Genomic DNA, 13231 nt, shown 5'->3' with positions numbered 1-13231 from the left:
GCCAGGGGGAAGCTGTGTTTTGCCAGCCACTTGCAGAGATGGAATGGAGGTCTGAGGATCAAACTGGGGAGACTAAAGCCATGCTCCAGATTCTTCCTAGAAAGAACAAGTTCTCTCAGAAGTGAGGGAGCAGCCCTGGTACCTGACTTCCTTGAGAGACTGTTTCCAGCTCCTGATTGACTGTTGTCAGTATAGCATCAAAAGCATTGACTTTGTTTATGCATATGATCTGTGTCCAAAGCTTTGAGAGATTCTTTCTACCCTTTTCTTTCTCCAGATAACACATGGAAAAGGACATCTGGCCAACCTCATTTGCAGGGGCCTGTGGCTGCTAGCTCAGCTCAGCTTCGGCACCCAAAGGGACGTCATCAGACCAGTGCCGAGCTGAGAGAGAGAAAGGAGGTCCACCTCTGTCTATCTCCTGCCTTCCCCAGGGTGCAGCCCAATCTGCAAATGAACTGCAATTCAAATAGCTCGAGGTCTAGACCAGGCTCTTCAACCCCTGACGAACCTTTTCCCTCATACCCTGAGCAGTGAGACCACAGTGCCTTCTCCCTTCCCCTGACTTCACAGTATATTATCCTCAGCAATATGGCAGCCACACTACTTAGCATGTTGTTCCACCAAAAAAAAAAAAAAAATTCTGTGCCTCAGCCAAAACAATTTTCTACACATCATGAAGGAATTCTGATGCCACTCCCAAGTCCACCTCAGACAGTTCTGCTGCTGTCCTGGGGACATGATTCTAGCTTGAGTAACTCAGATACGGGACAAGGTACTCATAAAAGGAGGCGGGAATTAACCCTGAGATAAACCCAACACACATCACAGGCTTCCTGAGAAAGGTGTATGGGAATGGCCAAGGTTAGAAGCGGAAAGTGATCAGGTCTTGCAGACAGAGGCGCACCTGAGATGAGGGAAGCATCTGGACCTGGGAACTTCACGGGAGGGGTTTCCCTCAGCTCACAAGGAAAAGTCACACTTCACGTGCGGTTTTTCTCATCTCGGGTTGTGAGTTCCTTTCAGTGCCCCATCTCGGGGCTGCAGTTTGTCAGCTCTGCCTCTGCAGCTGAGTCTGGTGGTGGGTTGGAACACAGCATACGAGAGAGAAATGTACTGGCCCCCCGGGAAGGAAAGAGCATTTATCTAGAAGACTGTTTCCAGGATTGCAGATCATTACTAGCAGGAAATGAAAGGGACCCCCACAGGGCTGGGAGTGCAAGGGAGGAGCAAGCCATGCTGAGGAGTAAACCAAGAGGCTTGGGGGGAGGCAGATTTGGGGTCCAACCTCAGACCCAGTCCTTACCTGAGTAACTCAGGCAAATTCCTCAGATGCTTTGAATTTATGGAAGTTTTTACAGTAAACACACAATGACCCTATAAGCTTATTGTGAAAATTAAATGACACTGTATAGCAAGCACTGAATATATACAGCAGCTATCATTATTATTACTCATGCAAGAAAATATGGAAAAGTAAAAAGACAAAAGCTTAAATAAATCATATTCCCTCACCTGACTACAACCATTGGAATTATTTTAGAAGAGTTATTTCTTACATTTTTTTAATTAGCCAGCTAATCTTGGCATTGTCAGCTTTTTTTTTTTTTTTTTTGAAAGAAAAAAACTGTGCATACCCACAGGTAGGAGAGATGTATGTATATAGGATTGACTCCGTTTTCCCCTGATAAGAAAGACTTACTAGTTACATAGGCATGCGAGTTTCAGCTTTTATTTATTTTTGTTTTTGTTGTTCTGTCATTTATTTATGGCTTGTGATTTATATTGTACTCATGCCCAGAGGCACATTGGCATGTTTTGTAAACTACCAAATAAATAAACAGCAGCTATATTTCCAGATCCATTTGCATGGAGGTGAAAGCAAACATGAAAATTGGAGAAAACAAGCTGGAAAATTGAGAAGACGGTTGGAAGAGCATTTTGACAAACTAATGTGATTATTATTAATCTGCCAATCCACGCTTAAATCCAGGGTCAGACCCCCTGCAATAGGCAGTTACAAAGAAATTACTTCGAGGATCGTCCACCTGGAGTTCTTCCCAGAGAGGTGATGTGTTTGTATGAAATCTATGCATGATTTCTCATGAGGTTCCTTTCTTGATCTCTAAGCAGGAATTCTAAAACAGACATAGTAAGCTTACTGACCCAGAATACACTTGATTATCTGACTTATTAGAGAACACAGTAGGAAGAATAAAACGGATGTTAACAAAAAATGCATCCGTCTATAATTTACTACCACACGCATACCCTTTTCAGTTTCTCCATACATTAAAAAAATGTTGCTTCACCAGTTCATCTTAATGCTTCCTTCCAGTTCTAATATTTTGAATATGTAGAACAGCTGATATTTATTCATTGGTCTACATGAATTCTCATCTGTATCATATGGTTGCAGATTTACCTTTAGGCTAGTATTAGCACTCCACATTCTGAAGGGCAATGCTGGTCAAACTTTATTATGCTTAAGAATCACCTGGAGAGATGGTTAAAATGCAGATTGCTGGGCCCAGCCCCCAGCAATTCAAATTTAACAGGCCTAGTGTGGTGCCCGAGAAATAATTCTATTTCTAACAACATCTCAGGGGATGGCAATGCGGCTGGTCTGCCACCAGTGGACCAAACTTAAAGTAACTCTGTTCTGACCTTGGGAGGAGTTGCATCCAAAGTCAGGCAGTGTGTTAAAATGTGCAGCAGCTAATCCAGGAAGCTGAAGAAGTGCATACAGATAATGAAGGATATCTGTATCATTTGATTACACATGTGCAGTATTTGCTGGGAGCTGGGTTTGCCACAAACATTCTGAACTATTTCCACATCATTTCAAAGTTGTAATAAGAGCTTGTTTATCTTTTCAGGGGATACACTGACACAAAATTTCCGGAAGGGGCAAATGAAGAATAGGATTATTTTAAAGAGCTCCACCTCCATGCTTGTACACCAACCAATCGGTACTTCCCTTTCACTCGTATTTAACTGTTACGTGAGCATCCCAGGTACAGCACAAAGAGCACTTTAACCTCTTCCATGTTTCGCCTTCCTCATCTGCAAAGTGAGGATGGTAACTCCAGTATCAAAGACTTGATGTGAACATTAAAAGAATCATGCATATGAAAGCAAAACACTGCCCAGGGAGTACACCCCTGAGTTCCTCATTCTCTCAGGGCACCTCATTCCTTTCCCACAGAGTGCTCATCACAGATTATAACTACTCATGGGGCGCGGGGAATGACGATTTAATCTCTCTCTCTCTTTCCCACACACACTGTCGTAAACCCCACGAGTATCTGTTTTGCTCACTGTTGAATCCACAACACTTAACCCAGTTCCTGGTTCTTAGCAGGCAATCAGAAAAGACAATATTTGGCCTGTGGTAAAAACTCAGTAAGTGTCAGTTTAAAAATGGATACACACAAAATAGTAGGTGCAATCAAAATAAGAAATTTAGAGAAGGAAGGCATTCTTAATAATTAAGGATCTAACTATGACACTAGAATTGGCTGCAAAGCCAGCACAGCTCTCACAGGGGACCTCTGAGGTTTCTAGCTGCAACAGCAAATCCAAGACTGACAACTGTGGTGTTTAAGAGTTGGGTCATTACCTGCTAGAAAAAATAAAAAGGCTGAGCTACTCATCTCTTGGGTCTTCCTTTTTCGTTTAAGGATCTGCTTTGTTTCTGATTTCTTCAAATGTATTGCCTGTTCTTTCTGAGCTCTCCTTCTTAATGGAAAATTTAAGTCAGGGATAAGCGAAGACTCTTAGAATTTACAAACACAATGCACATTTTCAGCTCAATAGTTCCTATAGGTTTGCCAAATTTGTCAAATTTATAATGATGGTCTGGGGAAAAAACCTGCTCAATTAGATTGCCAAGAACACTGACACACACAGGCACATAAATCTTTACCTTTCAAGGACCAAAATTAATTTTTGGTATGAGGACATTATTAGTATGACAGCTTTACTGTACAAGTTAAAAATAGGAATTGCATAATAGGACAAAGACCCTCTATCACTGAGCTCTTAGTGGAGGCGCACTGTTAAGGGTGTTTTCTTGGAAGAAGGAGAAATAAACAGCTCAGTTCCTGAGGCAGAAGTTGCCCAAGGAGACAACATATACAAACTAATTGCAGACAATAAAGATAAATCTTAAAACAATTTTTATATATACATAAATGCAAAGTAGGCCATTTTAGACAGATTTCCTAAGCTTTGCAGTCAGAACTAAACCTGCAGTGCTTGTGCCTTAGTTTGAAAAGCTTTCAAAATGAATTCAAATCTTCTATAGTTTTGCATGTCTACTCTGTTACTGCCACTCATTTTTACACTTTGGAAATCACGTCATTCTTAAGAAAAGGATTCCCAGTACATGCTGAAGAGAGAGTATTTTCAGATACTCCTGTATTTGGTTTTCAGTTTATTATGGCGCAAAGAGACAGGGGTTTCTAGTCAGAAGTGTGCTTCCATCTCACCCACACAAGCTGGTATCCCCTTCTTAACCTCTCTGTGCCACAAGTATCTCCTCTTATAAGAGATGGATAATAACAAAACTAACCTCACAGAGTAATGGCCAGAATTATCCTCTTAATTCTCATTTATCTGGGCTAATTTAAAATTTATTTCCATTTCCAAAACAAGAATAGTTCTATAGTGGAAGGTATGGCAATAGGAATAATACATGCAGAAGTGCTTAGTAATACTAAGAACCACACAAAGAATTTATTAATATTACTTTAAATAACTTCCCCAATAAGGAAAGAACACAGCTGCCAGCCATGGGTAGAAACAGCCTCAAATGGTCACTTATGAGCCAAGGCTCCCACAGGTTTACTGAGCTCACACTTCCTTGGGTCTTTCAGAGTGGGCAACACTCAGCACTTTGCATCGACCTTCAGTGGTACCTGCCAATTATCTTCCCCAGAGACCCGCTAAGAGGGCTGTACTCTGGAACACCTGCAATCTCTGCTCTTTAAAAATAGAAAACCACTTTAACTTGTGTAGGCTTAACACAAGTGGGGGCAGAGAACTACCTCAACCCTGGTACACTCAAAGATTTTTCTTCTCCTTTGTATCTGAAAATATTGTTTGTTTTCTTTTTCAAATAATGAATTGTTTTTCTGAAAATTAGAAATGAATTGATCAAATAGGACATTTATTGGTAAACTATAAACAAAACTTAATTACCACTACTTTCCTAGTTTCTTTAGGCATATTACTACAATTGAGAGAAATCATCAGCCTTGAGTATAATTTTCACAATCATTTAGTCCACATAGTGTAAACCACCAATTCACACACACACAAAATACAAATTCTTTATATATATATAAGATCAGATGTTCAAGTTCAGTGTGAAAATATGAAATAAAAATTTTAAAACCTTTTTTTCACTTTCTAGAATCACAATATATCTTTAAAATTCTATTGATTAAGAGACAGAGAAATAAGCATCCTGTTCATTGATGAGGGCTATGTAAATTGGTAAATCTCTTTGGAGGATAGTATATCTAATTTCAAAACACCTATCTCTTAGTACTCAGCAATTCCACTTCTTAAAATGGACTATAGATGGACTGGAGTCAAAGCTTATGGGGAGGACAGATTTTTATGATGAAAATCTAAATTATAAACTTACTCCGAAATCCCTTCAACCTGCCTCAAAGTACAGCATCCTCTATAGAGTTACAATGTGAGAAATATATAAATGTGTAGACATACATGTGCAAAATATAATTTTTATAGTATTTCTAGCAACAAAGGATAATGAGACACTCACTCAATACCCCAAATTAAAAGATAAAGCTGGGGCTTCCCTGGTGGCACAGTGGTTGAGAGTCTGCCTGCCGATGCAGGGGACATGGGTTCGTGCCCCAGTCCGGGAAGATCCCACATGCCGCAGAGTGGCTGGGCCCGTAAGCCATGGCCGCTGAGCCTGCGCGTCCAGAGCCTGTGCTCCACAACGTGAGAGGCCACAACAATAGAGGCCGACGTACCAAAAAAAAAAAAAAAAGATAAAGCTGAAATTATTGATGATTACAGTAAAGGGGAGTTATGCTCAGGCACCTTGTCTCTGCATAGAGCAGACTGCTTAGCTTTCGTGGTTTGGTTTGGTTTTGTAAGCATGGAGTTCAGGGGTTGCAGCTTTTCAGAGGTGTGAGTAGGTTGACATCATTGGTAGAAGCCTGGTTACTTGGGTGAGACTGTTGTGTAACCTGCGGTGTGTTTATTGGCGTGGATCTCTGGTTGACGGGCTTTCAGGAGGTGGGTGGACGTTGACTGGTTGCTTTGTACAAGTGTGTTCAGGTTGTTGATCCGTCGGTTTATGAGGGGTTCTGGAGGCTCCTTGTTATCATGGCTACAGAAGAATGCATCTTTTCCGAAATGTGTGGAATATATTTGGTCTTATCGTTTTTACCCACATGTCCTTTGATGCAATTGCACTTTATAATCACAGAAATAGACAAGGATGTTCGCTGCCTAAAGAAATCGCAAACAACTTACATAAATTAGGTGATTAAATGAATTTGGCACATCTGTACTATGGAAAACTTTTTATAAGGAAGGAAACTAGATGTACTGACATGAAACGATTTCCATGATGTGGTGGTGAGTGAAAAAAGCAAGGTGCAGAACAAGTTCTTGTCTATGTAGAACTCCCTGGAAGGATTAAAAGAAAGAAACCGATAGAAGTATTTATGTCCAGAGAGAGAAACTGGGAGACTTTGGGTGGGAAGAGTAGAGGAAAACCTTTCATTAGAAAGTCGGCGTTCAAAACCCAGTCATCTTGGACTCGAAATTCCATTCTCTTTCCACACTGCCCCGCCAAACTCCTCTTGTATGTGATTTTTCAGGTTGATGCTCCAGTCGGCTTTGGGTAAGAGCACCCCCGACATCACTCCATAAAATGGTCTTTAAAAACTTATCACACCATCAGCCCCAATCCCCCTCTTCTTATTTAACCCCATTTGCTTGATTGACTGTGTCCTCGAGGTTTGGCACACTTGGGGTGAGCACCATTCTTAGGGACCATCCTGAGGCAGAACTGTGCTGCCCAGAGAGCACCTGCTCGCACTCCTTCCCAGCCCTGCCCCCGGTCCACACCCGCAGGGGATGTTCCCACTGGCCCTGTGGAATGCTTCGGCTGTTTGCCTTCTCCGTAGCCGAGAGCCTGTTTCCTCCGCCTTCCCGGTTTAGTCAGCGCAGAGTTGACACCTCTGTGAGGACGTCTTTCAACCGCCCCCGGCATCCGCGCCTCCAGGGCCCCTGAAGTACTTTCCCCAGTCTTCTCTCAAATCTTTCCTGCCTCTCGCCAAGCAACTGAGAGGCTCACAACTAAACCCAGCCAGCCGGGTGTGGTCTCCAGAGGACTCCACAGATTTTACTACTACAGTGAGAAGAGAACTCATGAATGCAAAATAACGTGGAGCGGGAACAAAGTCCCGTCAGAATGACTGAAATTTCTAGGGCTGCTCAAGTCAGCACTGGCTGAGGGGCGGCTGGGGCGCGGGGAGGGGATGCGAACCGTGGGCGGAGCAGTAGGAAGATGATGTGAGGCTCACTGTCCGACGGTGAAGGTGCTTCAGAACCAAATATTCACACAGCTGTAGGGTTTTCCTCTTGGATGGGGCTGCATCAATTAAGTAGGCGGATCCCTGTATTTTTATCTAAATTTCAACCACTCCACAGGCTTTTCTTTGGAGCACACACATGGAGAGAGTGCCTAGGGTGTCCCGGTGTCTCTTCTCATAAAGACCTGAATCCTATTGGATTAGAGCTCCACCCTGATGGCGTCATTAAATCTTATTACTTCCTTTAGAGGCCCATTTCCAAATACAGCCACATCGGGGGTTTGGGCTTCAACTTATAATTTTGGAAAGGACACAAGCATCCGGTCCAGAGTAGGTGTATGTTGCCCCCTCCTATCATACTCGGGTCAGAACAGCAGTCTGCGTACAGCTCTGAAGCAGATGGGATGAATCTATTCTACACAGACCTCCAGGCACCTGGGACTCTGCTGGGCGCCACGATGGGTTTTAGGGCATTAGGGCACCGTGGTTAAGAGCTCAGGTTCTGAACTAACGACAGACAGACAGCACCCCTTGTTTGCTGTCTTGGGAACGTGACTTCGGCTCTCTAGGCCAGAGTTCCACGGCGACTCGCGCACACGGCAGCACACCGGGTACTATTGCTGTGTCAAGACCTGGGGTGGCCTGAGCCCCTTGTTCACTTGCCTCTGGCCACAAACAGGCTCCCCGCTGAAACGGAGCACGACCCTGCGAGGCCCTCCCCAGTACAACAGCCTTTCCCTGTGCCCCGTTTCCTGTTTGTAGGAAACAGGCTTTGGCCTCCCAGACCTTCTCTGAGTTCCAAGGAGGAGATTCAAACAGGCATAAGGAAAGTGATGGGATGCAGAAACAAAGGAAAAGAGGTCAGGGAAGAATAGTGTAGTGATAAGGAAGGGCTCCCCCTCATGGGATATACATAACAATCTGATACATCTCTTTGAGTTCTTCTGCAGGAACTAAGGTTCCCACCCAGGTTGAGGATGGTAACTTCAGGCTGAGCACAAGCACACAGACCCCAGACTGGTCGGAACCAGGCTGATGACCCAGACTGCTGAAACACCACCCTGTTACCTCACCACCAACCGATGAGAAGAAAGCCACACACCCTGTAGCCCTCCCGCCAAGTGTAACCTTCAAAAGCACTTCCCTGAAAGTGTTTGGTCTACTGGGCACCAGCCACCTGACCTCCCTGCTTGGCCCTGAAATAAACCCTTCTCTGCTCCAAACTCCAATGTTTCCGTTTGTTTGGCCTCACTGGGCACTGGGCACATGAACTTGGGTTCAACAACACTGTGACAGTGTACAATAATGATCTACACGTCCTGACGTGAAAACAGAACAGGTGATGGGGTTCAGGACACACTACCCAAAATATGGCACCTTGGGATGATAATATCTTAAGCCAAAGGAATTAAAAAAACAAAACAAAACAGGAGAAGCAGGAAGATCACTCTGACCTCTCCCTGATCACCCTTCTTCCCTGAAATAGGTCATAAAATGCCTATGTGAAAAGTACCCCATACCAGGAGGAGGAAAGACATTCATATCACCAAAGACAGGGGATTCGGGACCAAGAAATCTGTACAAACAAACCTTGTTAAACTAACACTTATTGTCCTAGTTACTTCTTCACCATTTACTACCCAGAACCCAAATCCCTTTGACTTGTCAATTCTTCACAAATTTATTTCAAAAAAATTTTTCAAATTTCCACGGTGAACACATATTACTTTGTATAAATTATTTTAAAGTGTTTTAAAGCATTAAATTTATCCACTGAAGGAAATTCAAAAAGATTTTCTTCAGCTAGATCCCAGGTGGAAGGTCTGAAATATGAGAAATGGCAGACATGTGGGTGAATCTAAAAGACTGGCTGTACAAAACAACAATCATAATGTCAAATGTGTGTGTATAGAAACAAGCCAGAACCAAAATACTGGGCAAAGATTGCACTAACCTTGAGAGGGGGTTATCAGAGCTACCGCAGCATATTATTCAGTGGCACTATTCACAAAGTACAGAGGAACTGCAGGAGTGAAAAGAGAAACACTAAGAATTTTCTTTAAGGACTCCTTTTGAGCCATTAAGATTGAGAGAGAGAAAAAGCTTCTGAACACATTTGAGGGAGACATCTCCATAAAATATAGGCAGGATTTATATTTCAAGATAAAGATAGGACATGGAACCAACCTAAATGTCCATCGACAGATGAATGGATAAAGAAAATGTGGCACATATATACAATGGAATATTCCTCAGCCATAAAAAGAAACGAAAATGAGTTATTTGTAGTGAGGTGGATGGACCTAGAGTCTGTCATACAGAGTGAAGTAAGTCAGAAAGAGAAAAACAAATATTGGATGCTAATGCATATATATGGAATCTAAAAAAAAAAGAAGTGGTACTGATGAACCTAGTTGCAGGGCAGGAATAAAGAGGTAGACATAGAGAATGGACTTGAGGACACAGGGTGGGAGAACGAAGCTGGGGCGAAGTTGAGAGTAGCATGGACATATACACACTACCGAATGCAAAATAGATGGCCGGTGGGAAGCAGCCACATAGCACAGGGAGATCGGCTCGGTGCTTTGCGATGACCTAGAGGGGTGGGATAGGGAGGGTGGGAGGGAGGCTCAAGAGGGAGGGGATGTGGGGACATATGTATGTATATGGCTGATTCACTTTGGTGTACAACAGAAACTAACACAGTTTTGTGAAGCAATTATACTCCGATAAAGATCTATTAAAAAAAAAAGAAAATATGATGGGAAAAATATCCTCTACACATTTTCAATATATTTATGTATATAATATATACACATATATGCATGTACATGTATGTATATTTGAAAATAAACTTAACAAGAAATTTTAAAGATAAAGATGGACATAATGTACCTTTGAGAATGGATTTGTCTCTTAGTAACTTAAGGTCAGAAAAGCAAACGGTAATAACTTAAAAATAAGCACACGTTTGGCAGTTAGGCCATTTCATGTTAACAAATCCAGCTAAACAGTTTCTATAGCTCACAAGGTATTCATTCGTAATTCACCAAACGAAAGCAATTTGTTGTATGTAACAGAGGCAAATAAAAGTTCTGTGAAATTGTTCCAAAGTTTCCCTATAATTTAATGTATCTCCTTTTTATGGGGGACTCATATCTCTAATATCATGTTTTCTGTTTCCACGTTAGATATGAATCTATACATCTCGGTTCCATCCTTCATCATTTACTGGTAGCTAAATTATGGTGAATTACGCTAATGAAAATTTTCAATCTTGTTTCATTTACCCATATGTTAAATATTCAGGACACAGGAGGAAAAAGAGTATGTTCTTAGATAAGACAAACGTGAGGATTCCATGGATTTAAAGAACATTCTTGGAAGTCTCTTTATATTTAATGTTTATTGAGTACATGAGTGAATGGATGGATATGTAAATGAATGGATGGTTATGTAAACAATTAAGCAAACTACTTGATCACATCCCTCCCTTTGGTTTTGCTTCCTCTACCCTGTCAGCTGGTTATGAGCACCTGCAGAGGTTATTTTGTGAAGGACTATTTTCCAAGTTGGCCTTAGTAATTGGGGGAGTTCCAGCCTTAGTTCTGCCTCAGTTCTGCCCAACACTCAGCCCCACAGGCTCTTCCCTAATTGAGAGCGCGCACTGTTGGCTGCAGACACCTAGAATCTCAGCGGGGGAGCTGCCCAAGTCACAGACCTTGGTTCGCATTCAATTCAGCACCTGTGCAGTTGGCCTGTGGCCTTGCATCCCAGTCTCAGCAGTAACAGCTCCTGAGAGGGTTCCCACCTGGCTTTCTAAATCAGTGTTGCTCACTCAGCCGTGGGCTAGTCATCCCCATGTGGCAGGAGTGACGCCTATGAAAAGGTGAAGGGCCAAACACTTAGAGGAGAAAGTGGGGGCAATGCTATATTTTAATAAAGAGGTGAAAAAAGGTTCTGATAACATGGGGATATATTTTGAAAGAAGTTCTAGCCAAAGACACCACTCTCACTCCAAATGCTTATATGTGAAGAAACACTGCATACAATGAATCAGAAGTCACAGAGGCACAGACCCTTCAGAAAGAGGGGGTCGTAAAAGTCCAATAGTCCGAAGTCCTCCCTAGAGGTAAGGAAGACAGGAAAGCCAGGTCTTTCCAGTGTCACACAACCTGTCAATGGCAGACTGAGGGCAGTGACTTTACGTGTGTCTGCCGCTTCACAAAGCACATCGGCATACGCTGTCTTATTTATTACACCACGCTAACCCTGTAAATTAGGTATTTGTTATGATGCTTATTTTACAACTAAGGAAACTGCCTGTCACGCTCAAACAATCCAGGAATCAGCAGCTTGACGGTTCTTTACCCTTGACCTAGGTATTTGATAGTAAATATTTGTAGAACTGTGCTGAACCAAGGTTTTCACTGACGTTGACTATGTTTTACAGACTGAGAATGATTTGGAGATCACTGAGAAATACAAAACATAACTTCGTGAAGAACAAAGAAAGTAAATATAGAGATAAACTTTGAGCTATATAAGTATGAATTGTGTTTTTCTTACAAATAGAATTAAAATACACAGCTCTAATGAATCAATTATAACACATAATTGAGAAGGTAATAAATGGAGTTAAATTGTTCTAAGGCCCATGTATTATCCAGGAGGAAGGTAAAAGTATTGATACTTTTAGATCTTGTTGATATATGTAGTTAATTATAATATTATGTACTATAATATATATTATTTTCTTTCGAGTAAATCAATAAAAGAATAGAAAAAGAGTACACAGCTTCTTACCCAGCAGAAGGGGAAATGGAATGATAGAAAGTATTCGGTCCAATAGAAGGGACAAACGGAGAAAGAAAACACAGGACAGGCAGGACAAATAAAGGCTCAAAATAAGATGGTAGATGAAACCTAATTATGTCAGCAATTGTATCAACATAAATAGACTAAATGCTCCAACTAGCATCCATGATTGGTCTGAACACAATTTAACTTTAATCTGTTTACGAGAAATACATCTAAAACATTAAAATATATAAAAGTTGAAAGTAAAATTATGAGAAAGCATAAGTCAAAAGAATATGGTATTCTATGTTAGTATCAGACAAGATAGACTTCCAGGCAAAAACCAGTACAAGGAAGATATGTAGTCACTTCCTAGTGGTAAAAGGCTCAATCCTTCAGGAAGATAAAATAATTTTAAGTTGCTGTACTAGTAACACCATTGCCAAAAACTAAACAATCAAGCAAACACAGAATTACAAGGAGAAGCAGACAAATCCACAATCAGATTAAGAGATTAAAACTCACCCCTTGGGCTTCCCTGGTGGCACAGTGGTTGAGAGTCTGCCTGCCGATGCCGGGGACACGGGTTCGTGCCCCGGTCTGGGAAGATCCCACATGCCGCGGAATGGCAAGGCCCGTGAGCCATGGCCACTGAGCCTGCGCGTCCGGAGCCTGTGCTCCGCAACGAGAGAGGCCACAACAGTGAGAGGCCTGCGTACCGCAAAAAAAAAAAAAAAAAACAACTCACCCCTCTGAGTAAATTATAGAACAGGAAGACAAACATACCAGTGTGAACACTGAAAATATGAGCAACATAATTACAAGCTAGAGCACATGGATGT

The sequence above is a fragment of the Orcinus orca genome, chromosome 6 (assembly GCF_937001465.1).
Source record: "Orcinus orca chromosome 6, mOrcOrc1.1, whole genome shotgun sequence".
NCBI lineage: Eukaryota > Metazoa > Chordata > Mammalia > Artiodactyla > Delphinidae > Orcinus > Orcinus orca.
The sequence above is the reverse complement of the archived record's forward strand: the minus strand, read 5'-3'. Positions refer to the sequence as shown.